This window comes from Vicugna pacos, chromosome 26 (assembly GCF_048564905.1).
Source record: "Vicugna pacos chromosome 26, VicPac4, whole genome shotgun sequence".
Classification (NCBI taxonomy): domain Eukaryota; kingdom Metazoa; phylum Chordata; class Mammalia; order Artiodactyla; family Camelidae; genus Vicugna; species Vicugna pacos.
In genome coordinates, this window is record NC_133012.1 from 10,877,879 (window position 1) to 10,895,661 (window position 17,783).

Here is a 17,783-nt window from a genome sequence, read left to right on the forward strand (position 1 = left end):
AGGCGGAAACCATGCATTAATTTATTTTGATGTGGCAACCTGCCTTCCATCTGTGTCCCCTGTAATACCTCCATTTGTTTAAAAGAAAGATAAACTGTTCTTTAAAAAGGCTTGGAGCCCTGCTTCTAACAGGACATCCTAGTTAATGTGGAGTATAAATAAATGTAAATTGTAATTTTTCATGATTTTCTGTTGAAACTAAATTCCGCCTATAAAACTGTAGACTCTGGTCCTGCACGAGCTCTTTCTAAAACAACGGAAAAGTACTCTGAAAGACAGAGTGCCTCAGAGACCATCAGAGGAGCAGAACTCCCCTAGAATCTGGCCTCCAGTCTCCCAAGAGCAGTGATGCTTCTCCAGTGAGTCTCCCTGAGGCCAGTTTCTCTTTGGTGGGGCGACAGTGCTTGCATCTGTCTCCTGAGAGGAGGTGGTACGTGAGGCAGACAGCCTTTGTGACCTACGAAGAACTAGGGGCTGGAGGGAGAAAGGGGTCATGACTTGAGTTGCTTCAGGGTATGAGAATATGGGAGTAAGTTAGAAAAGGAGGATCATGTTAGAGATTCCTAGTATTTTAACTAAAAACCCAAGTTTAAAAATGCTATGAAGTTTGTTGTCTTTCACATTTTCCTTTCTCGTACAGAAGTTTTCCCCTGCACATCCCCTATCACTCTTCTCCGGCACACCCAGCTGCATGAACAAATGTAATACGCCCAATCCCCAGGTTTCTAATCCTGACTTCAACTCCAGGGGCAGGGCAGGCATGATGACAGAATGGACAGAAAAGCTCCTGTGACTGATAAACTGGATGGAGAGAAGAAATGAAAGGTACAGAGGTGTATATAATACCTGTCAAACAGACTACCAAGCATTTTAGTACACGCATTACTTAATCCTAACTCCAACTAGATAAACTAGGTCCTACTTCTGTCTCCATTTAACAGATGAGAAAACTGAGGTTCAGAAAGCTTAAATAACTTGTAACAAAACTACAAAGTGACAGAGCCAAGACTCGAACCTTCAACAAGATCAGATTCTCCTAAGACCTCTAAACCATTATACCCATTTCTACCCACTGTTCTATGTACTTTTCCAAATTCTCGCCAATTTCTACCTGTCTTCACGCACTGCTAGTTTCATTTCAACGAATTCTATACTTTACAGATAAAGCTATCCTGAATTTGAGAGGCGACACAGTGAAGATGGGAAGGAGTGGAAAGGGAGCTGGTTTTAAGACTAGTACTGAAAACAGTGGTAGGGCTGATCCTCATGCCAATGCTAAAAAGGGCACAGGGGCCAAACATGGGAGTATACCACCTTGCAAGCATCTTAGCATCTCCCACCAGGACTATTACGCTATACAACAAAAAAAAAATATGCAAAGGAGAACTTCACATATGTTCAATGTTTCAGCATTAAAATAACATGTAAAAAATACCAAATATAGGTAACTCTTTAATATTTTATTAACATTCAACGTAATTAGTTAAATCCTAATATTCTAACTAACAGAAAAGAATAATGCAAAAGTGAGCTAGAACTAGAAAACATTTTTTTAATGTTTTGTTCTGAACTTAATAGTGGACACTGTAGTTAAACCATCTCACATTTTTTGTTTGCTTTTCATGCCAACACCATCTTACATCTAACAGTGTATGTATTTTCAGAGAAAATTTAGGAATACTCAAAAGACCAGGCTGTACATTTCTGAGGTGAGAACAAAATGAACTAAGGAGCTTTATAAGTCTCCTGTTTATATCAGGGAGCTATCTATAATTCATCACCTAGCAAAAAAGGGTAATCACAAATGAAGTATGTGACAGTTATATTAACAGCATTGTTTAAAAATTCCTCAAATAAATGCTAAATAACATTTTTAAAAAGTGCGGCAGATCCACATTGCTGATAAAGAAAGATGTCAAAGATACAAAAACACAATGCAGATGCAGTTTTGTATACATATGGACACATGAAGTCCTGAAAGTATTTGTCTCAAAGCAAGTTAAATGAAGGACTTCCTTTTTTAAATGTTACTGAATTCATTATTTAAACCGTGTTTCATTTTTTAAAATAATAATTTCTCCTTACAAAGTCTTTCTTTTAAGAATTAGGAGATCCCTCTCTACAAATGACAGATTTGTAAGGAAATATTTTTCAGGGATATCCAAGACTGATGATTTATAGATCCCAATTGCTGAGTAAGAGGTGGGTCTTTTTCTTTTAGTAAGAGTTGATAATGAGCACCTAAAGTTAACAGAACACTGCACTTACTATTTATTACACACTATAGTAGCATGTGCTAGTTTTCTCTAGTATCTATTCTTCCCATTTTGCAAAGTAATATATTTTAGCTGGGTACACAATTTCCCAAACTCCCTTGCTAGTTAAGGTTATATTCCTAATCTCTGCCCGTGGTGTGAGCAGAAGCAATGCCGGCAAGTTCTAAATAGTTTCTGTAAAGGAAGCATATCTTCCCTCTCTGTTCTGCTGTATAGAAGATCTGATGGTGAGAACTGGAGCAGTTCACCTTACACCATAAGATAAAAGTTACCTGCTGAAGACAGCAAAACAACAAAGTAGAGTCCCTGATGAATATGGAACAACCATACTGACAGTGGATCACTTTTCAGGCTTTCATGTGAGAGCAATAAATGTCTTTATGTTTAAGCCACATTATTCTGGTTTTTCACTGCTGCAGTCAGTGTCATACTGTATCCATGTGTGTACACACACACAGTAAGAATTTACTCTAATGCTATAAATATTGTCTCATTTTAAAGCTAAGTTTATTAAACTGATGGCTGAAAATTAATCTACCTGTATTAAATCTTAAGATAGAAAACAGAAGCAGAAGAACCTAAGATATTTTGGTTTCCTCCTTAACCTCCTTGGTTTTTGAGCAGCAAGTTTGAAACAGAGCAGCTTCACCCTTAATGACTGCTAGCCTTGATTCCTACTTGTTAAGAGTAAAATATAAGATTTAAAATACCATGAGACTACTAAAAATAAAATGTACCAAATGACCTAATAGACTTCAGAATCATAATAAAGAGAAAAGTGAACTAGAAGGAATCACTAAACACAAACTATAAAATCATCTCTAAAATTAATATCCCACCTCACTATGATGTGAAGCAGCAACAGAAATAAACTTATACAAAGAAACAAAGCACAGTTCAAAAAGGTGATTTTTGGCTATTTTGATCTAACTTTCCAAGTTACTTTTAGGATATCACACTGGTATGTCTTGACTGCTTTCACTGCCTCTTTCTTTAACAAAGTCTTCACACAAATATATTTATAGACAGACTAAAGACAAATGATAAAGAAACGTTAGAGAGAAAGAAAAAATTAAAAAACCCTCCAACATCAGCTTTCCCTCTACAGAGAATCAATTATTTTTAGGGACTAATGGACTACCAATTTATAAATAAAAGTGGAATTTATAGTCTTCAGAGAATAGATATCCTTCAACAAATTAATCTAAAAGCTTTATTATTCTCCTGAAGTGCTTACATATCTATGTATTTAGTTACTTTTGTCAGTGTGTCAGTTTCTTACAGACATTAGGATAGTAACATTTCCTTTAAAATTTTAAATTTTCCCTTCATAGGGTATATAGTTTCTGCTTCCAGTATCTGTCTCACTTTTTCAAAAGCATGTATTATTCAAACATTCCCACATTCTCCTTCTGGTCAGTCTCTGACCGGCAAATTTATGCACTAGGTGAAAAAAGGATGAAAAGCTAGGTCTAATTATTTCATACTATAAGCTACAAGAGATTTTTCCAATAGACTTTTAATAGGATAAAACCTACCCAACTGCTAGACTTTCATGCCAATCCTGTATGCATGAGTTCATACAAGACAATTAACCCCTTGGTCCTAAGCTCAGGAGGCTCCTCTCTTTGGAAAGGAAAGCTACAATTTCAGACACACTTAAATAACTTAAAATTTAAGATTTTTTCTACATCAGATGTTCCAGAAATGATCCACTGGCAGCAAAGCAGATCAAAAGATTCAGAGTAGCTTTCTGTTCTTAACGTGCGCTTAAGAGTAGAGGCAAATGAAGGTAGAAGTCACAAACAAGAACAAATGAGAACATTTCAGAAACGTGAAATCTTTGAAAGAGATGTTCTTAAATTGTTCTATGAGGAGCCAACTGGCAGACAGGACAAGATGGCAGTTAAGGAGAACATGGAATATTTCTGCTCCACCTTGTTCTCCCATCTTTCTTGTTCTTTTACAACTGGAAAAAGGGGTAGACCTGAAACCCGAGTGAAACTGTAATATGCAAAAAATACAAATATTTACGTGACCCCCACCCTATTCACTTTAAACCATAATGATTTAACTATTCTTATAATGACAAGCTAAAGGTCATAAAGTACACAAAGAACTCAGTACCGCACGTAACATTACTAAGGTGCTTACATATGCTTTGTATGTATGGATCCACAATCCCTAATTCAATTCCAAAAACTAAAAGCTCAGAAAGTCTAAAGTTGTGTGTGCTGGAGGGAGAAGGTTGTGTACACAAATTCGCTGGGTGGCAAAGCATGGCCTGAAATGACTAGCTATTCACAGTTCTAATTTGTCCCATTTAGTGTAACTATTTATGTTTCATCGAAGAAATGTTAGTGTGCTTAATTACTAGGTGCTACCTTAGACCTAAGGGTTATTATGTTGTCAGTGGGTTATACAGTGTGTTACCTTTCCAAATCTGAAAGACTTTGAAGCACATCCAGTCCCAAACACTTCAGAGAATGAAGCATAGCCCTGTATCAACTCAACTGCCCTTACCACAACTTTATGAGACAGGAGTTATTTTGCAAATGAGGAAACTAAGGGCCAAGGAATCTGTCCAAGGTCAAAAAGCTGGTAAGTCTTTAAGCTGAGATTTGAACTCAAGCAGTTCAGAGCCTGGACTCTTAAACCATCATGGTATATACAATTCTTTTTTTTTCTGACATCATGCAGATGGGATTAGATTTTGGACTTTCTGGCCATAATTACCAAAGCAATTCAACAGGACACTTAAAAAAAATGTTAAAAGCCACAGTTAGGCTTCAGAAAAAGAATAATAAGTACTGTATTTTAAGGAAAAAGAGAATTCGGGTAAACTCACTCCCATTTTATAAACAAGCAACATACACGCAGCCCACTGCTCCAGACTAGGGTTGTCGGTAAAGGGTGGAGCTTGAAGGGGCTCTGTCACAACCGTTCTCAGTACCAAGGAAACAGCGCCAGCAATGTGGAGAAGGGCACCCAAGCACATGCTTTTTTCACAGCTCCTATTGTCGCAAGTGGATGTTTCAGGGGCTGTAGTACTAACACCATGGTTTAAAAAGTTATTGTGGAGTGGAGGGAAAGTAATGATTAGAAGTCTAAACATCAGCAGGGAGAGCTAACCACCGTCTCTCCTTTCCCGGGAAGCTCTAATTCGGTCACTTATACCACCCCAAAATCCATTCTGACCTTTCCCTCCTCCCACCCAAGAAAGTTTAACAGACCTCTTAAAGGTGTGCGGGCTCGCCGCGACCTCCCACTCCTGACACCCGGCTTGGCTTCAGGCCCAGCCCGCACCCGCCGACCCCCTGCCAAGATGGCGGCCAGCGCGGACCGCGCGTGACCGGAAGTGCGGCTGCGCACCTGACACGGCTTCCGGCCCGCTCTGCGCAGCCGCTCGTCAGTCGAAGAAAGAGAGGCGGACAGCGAGCTGAGGACCTAGGAGCTCCGCATCTTTAGCAAAACAGGAAGCATTCCAGGAAGATGGCACATGATAGGAAGAAGGTGGGGAGATTGTAATTAAGGCGGAGAAGGCTGTGACTGGTAAGGAAGGTTTACAGAAACACGATAAAGCGCCACTAAAGCCGCATGCAGGGGCTGCCAGAGTCAGAGGAAATGGGATGAGGGAAGAAAACCCTAGGAGTGCTAGAAAATGAAAGGCAAAAGGGAAAGAAGCAACGAGGACCTGGAAATATCAAGAATGAGAAAACGGAATATGAAGAGTCCCAAGTGTTTCATTTCATGTTTTGGCTTAATTGTGCCTCTATCACCAGAAGAACATTTGGCGGACTAAAGGTCCACAAAAGTATTATTTAAGATTGTCACTATGTGCTCTTAGTTCAGAAATTTCCCATGTTTTTCTATCCAAATTTACTTATTTCTCTAATACATGTATGTAGTCTATAGGAGGCAGGTGTTATTTATAATTTTTAAGAGGATACAAGAATAAATAAATACTATGACAGGTCAAACTTCCAAAACAATAGATTTCTTTTCTATTTTTGGAAGGTTCATTTTTTTTCAGATTTGACAGCAAGGAAACAATTTTGATACTATCTAGCCTCTGTAACAGAAAGGACGGAAAACTAGGCATTATGATGGAAAAAGTGAAACACTGGAGAGGTGAAGAGATCCACCACCATATCCGTCTTTCAAAACTGTTCAGTCTCTGGAACATTTCCATTAATGGGCAAGAAACATCCTAGTACACTATGTACACCTGTTATTTGTAAACTCTTATGACATGAATAATGCTTTCCCCACAATCTGCTCTACTGAACTTTACTTTTTTTCCTATCAGCATAATAGTTGTGCCAAGTTTGAGATCTGCAGTTTTAGCCACCATAATGTTCCACTGCTTTTTCTACCTTGGTTAAAAATTCCCATACAGTCTTTGCTGAAAATTAAGAAGAAACAACACTTTGCACCATACCTATTAAAAGCAAGTGAAAGAACAATTTAAAACACCAGCTCTTCAGACTATACACAAATCTCCCATTTGTGTACCCTCAGGCACTCACAAATTATTTGATCATTATGATTAATGTGAAAAATTGACGATTACTACAGAAAAGAAAAACCAAAATAATAGGGTTGGCAGGAATGCAAAATGGTGTTGCTGCTATGGGAAACAGTACGGCAGTTCCTCAAAAAATTAAATGTAGAATTACCATATGATCCAGCTATCCCACTTCTGGGTGTATATCCAAAAGAACTGAAAGCAGGATCCCATAAAGATATTTGCACACCCATGTTCACAGCATAATTATCCACAATATCCCAGAAATGGAAGCAACCCAAATGCTCATTAACAAAAGCAGTGGACAAACAAAATATGGTCTATACATACAATGGAATATTACTCAGCCTTAAAAAGGAAATTCTGACATGCTGCAACATGGATGAACCTGAGGACATTACGCTAAGTGAAATAAGCCAGACACAAAAAGACACCTGTACAATTCCACTTACATAAGATTATCCAAAGTAGACAAAAACAAACAGAAAGTAGAATGGTGGCTGCCAGGGGCTGGAGAGAGGGGGAAACAGGGAGTTGTTGTTTAATGGGTGTAGAGCTTCAGGTTTGTAAGAAAAAAGTTCTGAGATCTGTTGCACAACAATGTGAATATACATAGCATTACTGCATTGTACACTTAAAAATGGTTACAATGGCAAATTTTATGTTTTTTAACCACAATTTAAATTTTTTAAATTGTATTTTTAAAAACAATTAGCAAGAGAGAAGCAAATGGGAGATTAACTCTAAGGAAGAACATTTTTCCTTATAACTTAGAAAAACAGATCGTCAGAGCATCAAAAGATTTCTCACAACAACATTCCTTTTTTGAGACACTCATTGCAAAGTCAGCCTACTTAAGGTTCTCGTAGGTCCTATACAGTTCTTGTAAACCATGGATCAGTGCCTCCACTTCATTAAGTTACCCTAAAAAAGGGCTCTCAGAGGAAAATATTTTGCTTTATTAACTATCAAAATTACTTTTAACTTTGTGGAAATTGCCGATTCAGGAGTCCTCCAACTCAGCTGAAAGATTCAACAGGAGTCATGGAAGAAAGAACACATCCTTCCCTTTTGGCTTTAAGATTAGAGATTTGGTTTTAAATGACGCATACATAAAGTTTACCCTCCAAACATTATTTCTTGAGCACAGAGACTGATCATAGCTCATATTAACTTCATCTAAAATAAGGACAAAATAACCCATCAGTATTATGGTATCAGAGTATTCTTGACACATTTCCAAGTAAATTCAGATATTCCCTCTCTGCAAACAAACATTTCAAATAGGACCACATCTCCCTATTTCTGGCTCTCTCTATAAATACAAACTTAACACAAATCACTGCACATCTGGGCTATCTAATAATATCTATCATTAATGGAAAGGGAAAGAAAAACAAAAAGGTAGACTAGCATAGCCTGTACCTGAAATGCCTGTACCTTCCAATGTGTGTTAGGGTAAAGAATTAAGTAATTTAATCCCAGCTGCAGAAACAAATGGTAATTCTCATTCCTCTGTAAAAGGTAATCAGTTACAACTTTGCTTGAACAAGTGTTTACCGAGTCTCTTAGAAGTTTCAGGTAAAATGACATTCTTGTCTGCTATGGTTTTCCTTACCCCTTGCAATAATGACCACCATCAACTTCTGGTTCCACATACTGTCAGTCTAATTCACTGCCCAGGAAGGACAGAGGGACACATCTACTTAGTTATGCTCTATCTGTGATCAAGGTTATAACGACCATCCTAAAACTTGGAAAGAAAAAGGAAAAGCAAAGCAGTTGGCTCAGAAAGTTTACAATCTGTTATTTCAAGAACCCTGCTGATTAGCTGTTATTTTATTAAAAGCCACGAGGCTACTTATCAGCAAGGGAGAGGAGGATGGGAATGAGTAATAAGCAAATAAATATCTAAAATTGTGCTCTAAGACAAACTTACATAATAGATAAATCATTTCCTAAGTAAAAACAAGTTTTGGGGTTTTTTTGTCTTTTGTTTTTTTAAAAAGCGCTCAGGGTTCAACCCAAAATTCTTCTGAAGTAAACTTGTTTATCCAAATGGCAGGCTTTGATAAGATCAGTTTTAACATTTGACCTATAATCCCGACAACTCTAGGTCAAATTGCTACACGTATCACAAAAAGAGGGTAAACATTTAAAGGTTCATTACTTATTCAATTCAAAGTTCTTTCTTATTCAAATGTTCAAGCAACATTTATTAAGTCCCATGAGCAAGGATCTCTGCTAGTACAAAATCCAATCCTGTGAATTCAACACAATGAATCCATACCTCTTTTGAAAACACACAAGCAAACCCTAACTGCACAAAAGAACGGAAGGGCACCAGCAAGCCGTGGCGAACCACACACCCCAGCCTTGGAGAAGCAGGGAAACAAGAGTGACATGAGCTGAGAAAACTAACATAGTCCTAAGTGACAATAATGTTAGATGAAGGAATACAGTAGTGCCAACCTGTTTTGCAGAGAAGGGCTGTGGCTCAGAGCACAAAATCCCACCTGAAAACTTCCCAGAGAAGAGCAATCAGGTCAGTAAAGGAACTGGAAACTGTGGCGTATAAAAATGGTTGAAGGAGAGATGTTTATCCTGCTAGGCTCAGGAGAAATGTGACAGCACAATTTAAAATAGCTTTACAGTTGCCCTGTACAAGCAGTAGGTTAATTATGTCGCCATCCAACTAGGCAGAAACTACCAAGCATTGGCAAGTCACAGGAGGTTCCAGGAGTGTATAACCACTGGAACTGTCCACAGTCAAATGGGCTGCCCTGGAGAATAGAAAGCTCCCAGCAGCAGGGAATGTTTAAAGGTTCAGAAAAATGAAAAGAAAGCCTGACTTGAAAGGGAGTCTGAAGGAATTACTTTTCCGCACCTTTAAACATTTTCTGGTGCTGGGAGCTTTCTATTCTCCAAGGTACCCTCATTTTACGATGAACAATTATTTTCTTCAAAAGAAGAATGGGGATCATTATTGGAAATAACTAAATGACAAATAAGGGTTTAAGGAAATGTCAGAAAAATTGTTGCTCCTTCCCTGTCTTTACCCACAGTGCAAATTTTTTTTCTATCTTGAATTAATATATTGCTGACTTAGGTTGTTTCCTTTCTCTTCCAGTGACCAACTTGCCTTTGAAACCTCTCCAAGATTACTCCCAATAGAGTCCTCCCTAACTCGTCACCCCACCCCACACACTGCACACGACCCCACTGGCTGCTGTGTCTTCAAGCTCCCAGTTACCTGTGTACATCACCAACGCAGGATCCATCGCCCCATAAGGACAGAATTCTATGTTATGGCAAAGACTCTACATTCATAATGTCATGTATCAAAGTACTACTACTACTGAAATACAAAGGCCTAAGAAATGTATGAAAGATTTAACTAAATCAAAAAGCAATGCACCTAAAAAGGCCTCCAGAGAGCACACATTCTAACTTGGAGCCTTCACAAGGATTTAGTAACCACTTGGACTGCAGGGATATGTGTTTTTTCTAAAGTCTGTCCCTTCCAAACATATTTTAGGATCTTTTTCATTTTATATCATTCAGCCTTACTTAGATTATAAATTCCTTAAGGAGGGAGATGTCTTCCTTTCCCTGTCGCACAAGAGTCCTTAGTAGCTGGTTAAATGAAATTCCATAAACTGCCCAAGTAGAAAAAACTTATACTTGGAGAACTAAATTGTGTGATTGTGTGTGTATATGAGATGGGGGAGTCATTATTATCATTGAAAATCTGGTAGATTCAAACACTGACTTCTTTTTCTGTTCTTAGTGGACACAAAAGAACACGGATAGTAACTCCCTTACCTCCAATGCTCATGTAATCATCCTTAATACACCTAATTTCCTAAGAGTTGTAGAAATTAAAAGCTCCCAGAGTTCTGAATTGCTAGGTTTAATACCAATCACAGAATTTCAGAGTTAAAAGGTAACTTAGAGACCATCCAATGTCGCTCCCTCATTTTATTGCTTAGAAAAGTCAAGTCACTTGATGATGCAGGATTCCTAACAGTTTTTTCCCTTTTTCTTTTTAAACCACAAACAATATGGGCTCAATCACCCAACAGAAGTCACGGCACTGAACTTAGAACCAGTTTAGGCTCATGACTGCTCATTTTATTCTTGAAGTAACTCATACTTGGAAGTCATCACTTAGATGTGTGCAATGGCAAGTGTGATGTATACAATGGCAAAAATCAGAACCTGGGAGTTCTAGGTCAAGTCAATAATTATAATAGTGAGCCGACTATAACAAGAACAGCTACCATTTCCTAAACTCCTACTGTACCCTAGTGGGTTCAGTCCTAATGCACACCGTTATCTCATGTAATCATCCCAGTCACGTCGTCATGGCAGGTGTAATTCTCCCTGATTGACAGATGAGACAAATGAGGTTCATTTTCCCCAGAGACAATGCCTCAAAGTGCACAGTCTGGATTTAAACCCAGGCCTGTCTGACTCTCTGTTCTGCCACCCTAAGTGCTGTCTCAGGGCTCCTCAAAGCTGTCGCAGTTCTCCACGAACATTTGGGAAGGCATACAAAGTAGGGGTGTGGTTTGCTGCAATAAGGGAGGGCTTAGAAGCCACGCCCACCAGGCTTGCAGTCCTGACACCATCACTTACTGGTTCTGAATAACCAGGCACACAGAATAGAGAGGTATTATGAGAAGCTTAAGAGGGCAAATTTTACAAAATGAAGTCTTACTGAATTAGAGTTATTCATAAATCATCACCCTTAAAATTCACAGGAGAGTATATAATCTTCAGATGGAACCTGATTAATCATTCCAAACACTGTATGACAACTCCAGAAAGAAAAACTCACCCCTCAAAAAAATATCTTAAAACCCAAACATAAAGAATTCTCCTCTATTTTGCCTCCCTTGTGGGTGTTTATTTTGTTTCACAATTAAGTGGCCATTGGAAGAGTAAGTTTTTTCAAAGTTCTGGAAAGTCATCTTAAATTAGGCCCGGAAAGAAATGGAATCTCTTTTAGTAATGACTCTTGTTTTCTTTGAAAGTTCACGTTTGGGTCAGCCAAGTTTTAAACGGTAAAATTATATTGCTGTGTTGTTATTCAAGTTTGGGGGTGGGGTGGGGGCGAGGCCGCTAGCTCTCTGGATCACTGTAGGACAGCTTATCTGGTTTCTATACTGAAAGAAGGGTCTATTCTTAGGCAAAAGACATCATCAATTTAGAGGAGCAGAAGCTTGCACTGGATTTCTATCGAACATTCCACATGGGAAGACTCAAGAAAAGTCTAGCTCTCCAAATAAAAGCTGTCTTCAGAGTTGCATGATTTTTCTTGGGTCAATGGAATGTTTAAGCTAAAGGGTTTGTCTTTTGTTGTTTTCCTATGTTGCAATCAAGCCAGATAGAAAACAATTGTGTAAGGATTTGTTCCCATTTATTTATTCCTGCCTTTTTCTAACAAGAATAAAGCCATGAATAATAACACATAATTTAAACCACCTCTAAGTAACCAAAATGAGCCAGAAGCTGTACTTGGTTATTACAATAGCTATTACCCTGATCTTAAACTACCAGTCATATAAACCTGCACACTACACTCTCATCCTCTGCTAATAAAGTCTATCTGATTTTAGTATTACCACCTTCTTCTAATACAACTACCTTCATGGAGGAGTTCACTGCAGCCACAGGAACTTCCTGGCTGACAGGAAGGCAAAACAGGTAAGTGACACAAGGCAATAATCCTCGAGGGATAGAGAACATTTCACTCCAAGAAGGACTTAGGTAGCGCTTGGCACCAACATCCTCAAGGGACGTCAAGAGAAGTCGTGAGCACCTCTGAAGTCAGTACTGTCAGTACCAGATCGAAGGTCCTGGTGAAGATTTCTTGTTTAAGAGTAAAAATCATAATGCAAATGAGATGCAGGGCTAACCTGTCCACAGTTTTCTATCTAATCAAAGACTCAGGACATCTCATCAGACAATGGGATGAAAAAATCATTCCTTTTTGATCAGAGAGTCAGTTTAAAGAACTACAGGATTATCTGTCAATTTAAAGATTGGTTCTGAAGAACAGTGGTCTTTAGGAAGCTACAACAAAAACTTTTAAGACTTTTACTTGACAACAGAACCATGTGATCAGGAATAAGTATCCTTGAGAAGCACCATTACTGAATGGGAGAAGAGGACGCGAGTGACTGGAGCAGGCCTTGTCCATTTTAAAACCACTTTAACTTACATATTCAAAGTAGACCATACCCACAAAGCGCTACTTATCCTCCTTCACTGTCATCATCTGGTTCAGTGTGTCATTTTCACTAAGAAAGGGGCCCTACTTGTCTTTAAATTTTAGCAGCTTGCACAGTGCCTAGCACATGGTAGACGTATCTTTTCGGAATAAGTGAACTGTAAGAGGAATTTTTTAAATTTCTAGCACTTTCATCCATATCTAAAGAAAAGTAAATAAAGAGGCAGAGGCTATAATTTTGGCCTTTAGGAGAAACTACTAAATACGGTGTTACTACGTGTCCCTCAGAGCTATCCATAAATTCTCAAATGTGTATAAAAGGATTGCAGCATGATTATTCTACCTTCTCAAATTAGTAACTGAGAAAGAAACACTAGTCTCTTCAGACAACATTTAAATACCACTAATTTTTTAAAATCCTGTCATTATTGCGTTTCTGTTCTTTGATATGATACACTTTGTAATGTATTTTGGGGGAAGGGATCAAAAATTATTAAGTAACTCATTAAAAGACTGGTTCTCTTTTTAAGATCTGAAAAATGTGTCCAAAAAGTACATTTCAGGGATACACACAATGAAGCCTCTTCCTTCCCTTCAGTTCAGATGTCTTGTTCCAGAGGAGAGCAGAGAAGACATCTAACTTGTTAATTCTTATAGAAATACTACAGGTATAGGGTAGTAAGTATGATTGCCTCTGTACCAACAGTGGCAAAGGGACCTGCATGATTTCACATTTTCTAAATTTGCCAAGTTTATGTGTGGATTATGGAACCACACAGTTACAACCGAAAGTACTGTCCTATAAACCAATTACTAGGGCTTGGGCATTTAATTTATAAATTACCATTATTTAATTTCCCCTAAATTTCTTCTAGAGTACTCCTCTTCTTTCACTTTAAAAATAGATTAAAATTCACAAATTGACCTACATTTTGAAAAAGGAGGCAATAGCAAATGTATACCATTTCTTTGAGCATTGAAATCTGGAGATAATAGTACCATTTATTGGGCTGCTGAGCTTAGAAACTATGTAGACACCAAGAAGCCAAAACATGAAAGGAAACAGCTGCAAGAAGTTGATGAAAGGAATCTTGCTGGGTGACCTGAGGACCCAATTGCTAAGGATGCATTGAGACTTACTATAACTGATTAAACTTTTGACTACAAAATAAGATTACAGACTTTTTATATTTCACTACAAAAATTTGGGGACACATATATTGATCACTGGATAGGGTGGTTAAGGCTTCCAACACTGTCATTAGCTTAACTGTTTTGCTTTTTAAAAAGGGGAAAACTAAATACCCTTCCAGGAGGCCTGGATTTCACGGCTTTTAATTTAGGCATAATTTAGTCTTGAAAGCACAAAGGAGATACTGCCTGGGGAGTCCAGGAAGGCTTTCTAGAAGCGAGCTGTGTGCTTGAAGGCAGACAGGCGCTCCTGCACAGACAGCAGTTGCACGGGCACTCCAGCACCCCCCCCACCCCAAGCCAGCCACACGGCCACCCATGTGAATTCATATGAGAAATGGTATATGGCAAATCAAGCCACCTTTTTTGGACCTCAGTTTCCTTATTTGTAAAAGGAAAAGAGGCTGGACTAGTGACGTTTGTTCCAGTTCTAAAACAGGATTATTACATTTATGACTTTAGCAGGATGTCTCCATCCTGCCTACAAATAAAACACAGTAAGTAAAAAACTCCGATGACATGTTTTTCTCACCACCTTTGACTTGTTTTAGAAGCAGATGCAACTGCTTTTGTGATTAAGTGTTTCTTGTGGATTCCCACAGGGCTGAATGTTACTGGTGGGGGCTACACATGGTGGTGACCCCCTCCATTTCCCAAAGGTCGCTGGGGCTGCTCTCTAAGTGATTTGAAAAACATAAGGTTTTGAACACATTTAAACTATACATTAAAATAGCATGCATTTCCTTTAAAAAAAAAAGGCTTATTCCCAGAATATCTACCTCTAAGTAGTTTAAAGCCCTCACATAGATGACAGGTAACATTAATACAAAGAGATGGATGGTAGACTAAAGGGAGAGTGTCCTACCAAGCCTCGTGGGGTGTCCTACAAATGTTAGATTGATTTACTAGGTCTATGCTAGGATTTAAACTTGGAGGATACAGAATCAACTAAATTTCTTTAAAAAATGTTATCTCCAATTATGGCTGGATTATTTTTTAGAGTTTTTCGTTCACTCGATAATAATACTGCTTAATGTTATGATTAATTATCATTGATGACTAACACTCGCTGACTCTCCTGCTGTGTGCCAGACACAATATGCATTGCCTTCCCTCCCGTCCCCCACGCTCCCCTCCCCCAGCCTACAGATAAGGAAACAGAGGCACAAAGAGACAAAGTAATTTCCTCACAAGGTCACAAAGTCAGAATCTGAATCCTGGCATTCTAACCCCACTGTTTAAACACTAGATGGCAAACACATCAAGCACCCGACACCGACACCGTTCTGGGTGATCAGAGATGATTTAAGTCAAGCACTTGGTGTACAGGTGGTGGAGTCTGCCAAACATATAAAAAATAATTACAACATGATACCTGTGCTGTAACCCAGGCCTTTAAAAATTGCTAGGGCAATGCAGGGAGACAGGAGAGGAGAGAGAGTTGGCCAGGGGAGGAGTTCAGCAAGGCTTCTATTTGAGCTGGGAACTGAAAGATGAGTACGCATTCCTGGGGTGCAGGAAGAATGGAAGGGCATTCCAGGTGGAGAATGGCATGTGCCAAGGTACATAAAGGTGAGTGAGCTTGGGGAATCCAGTGCAGCAGGAGGAGAGAGGCTGGGCAGGAATGTGGTGTGCTTACAGGTGAGCTCAATGGACCCCCTTCTGTATCAGTTTCTACCTGGAACTGACGGCGAGAAAGGAGGGCCCACTTGACAGTCTCCTACAGGGACAATATCTGGTAGAGTTTGAAGGAACGTTTCTTCTTCCCTTCCCAGCGTCAGAAAGACTTTAAAATGCAAATAGATCAGGGGTGCAAACAAGAATGTTTAAGTGTGATAAACTCACCAGTTAGCTGAATTTTAGGGCCAGGCTATCCAGGAAGAAGATGGCATACAGAAGGGGAGCGGTGGTCACTGGCTCCCATGATGAATTGCCATCTACTCTGAAGTCTAGATTTGTGGCCCTTATGGAGTTATAAACTGTGTGTGTGTTTTCTGGGGAGAATACCCATAAGTTTCACCAGATTCTCAAAGGGATCAATGACCTCCCCTCCAAACAACAATCACCGCTTTCAAGCAGACACCACCAGGCCAGACCTCCCTGCAACCTGCAACACCTGGGGCAACCCTAAGACACAGTAACTTAAAAAAATCAAATCAGTGCAAGCAAAATGAGAAAGTCCCCCATCTCTTGGCCCTGATTTGAAACTCTTACAAACACTGTAGCTTAAGACTCCATTCAAAAGGCCTTTAAGATATGAGCTAGCTATGTTTGCCTAACTTCATTCAGGTCCTATTATGCAAGCCTGCCACCTATTCCGGACCCCATATGTTCATGATTTACTGGTAAACACAAACTCTCCAATACACAATCGAACTCCCCTAAGAAAACCTGCCCTCTAAATGGTGAAAACAGGAAATCCAAGAAGTTGGATCCACAGGCCAGGTACGTAATTAACTTCTCTAAATTAATATTTAAAAGAAAACTTTAGAATAAACCACACTTAAGTGAAACTCACTTTTAATTTTCTACCACAAGATTAAAAGGATGACTGCTCCCTGAGGAAGAATAATCATCACCAAAGAGCCTGAACACAAGAAAGCTCATTTACAGACTGGTGATTTGGTCCCCTGGCGGAACATGAACATTGATCAGCATCTGTCATCATCATCACATCTTACGTCGCCAGCACTTCAACATATTACAGCTCTTCCGTTGTCAAAATTTACTCTATTTCTGTTCAACCCCATGCAGCCATCTTTAAAGCAGCATGTAGGTCAAGGGAATATAAGCGACTTTTCATAAAAGACACAGAGAGAGAAGCCCTTGGGCACTTGGCCTGTTAGGCAGCAAGGAGCAGAGTCGGGGTTAAGAACACCAGTGGTGGAGTCAACGGCTGCCTGGGGTTCAAGTGCCAACCTTACCATGGAGCTTTGTGACCTCAGGCAAGCGACCTGACCTCTTTGTGCTTTCTTCACTTATAAAATGACGATCATAGTTGTACCTCCTCATAGGATTGTTATGTTTGTAAAAAAAAAAAAAAAAAAGTTTCGAACAGCATCTGGAATCTAGTGTTTGGCAAATACACTAAATCTTACCAAAATTCCTTGGTTAAGGACACCAGCTATTTCAACAAAACTGAGAAAGAAAAAGGATGTTCAGTAACATGCCAATATCCAGGTTAATCTGCCTCATGTTCAGTGTGAAATAAAACACCAAAATAATCACTACAGTGCAAGTACTTTAAGTTTCTCTGGAACAAAATGTATTTTCAGAAAGAAAAATTATTTTAAAAGATCAAATTAAGTTAAAGAGACATTTATCGAACTACTACTGTATTATTAATCACTGTGCTAGATGCTGGCGATAAAATTAAAATTATGTACATATATGTCTTTAAATCACAGGAGCAGATAATACAGAGTAGAATTCATGCTTATATCCATATATGATATATATATAAAACTATATACACATAATTATATATATATATCTATTGAGAAAGCTAGTCTTAACTTTTAAAGGAAGACAGAAATTTCTACCCAAGTAA

At 38.8% G+C, this 17,783-nt stretch overlaps 1 protein-coding gene and 1 long non-coding RNA gene across 5 annotated transcripts in view; one reads left to right on the forward strand and one right to left on the reverse strand.

Annotated features, from left to right (window-relative positions):
• The window catches only part of RBPMS (RNA binding protein, mRNA processing factor), a 158,880-nt gene that overhangs the window by 112,523 nt on the left and 28,574 nt on the right, over nt 1-17,783 (reverse strand). The window lies entirely within an intron of this gene.
• On the forward strand, nt 5,709-10,501 carry LOC140689594 (uncharacterized). Its single transcript, XR_012064634.1, has 2 exons — nt 5,709-5,828; nt 9,935-10,501. It is a non-coding gene; the product is annotated as an uncharacterized lncRNA (long non-coding RNA).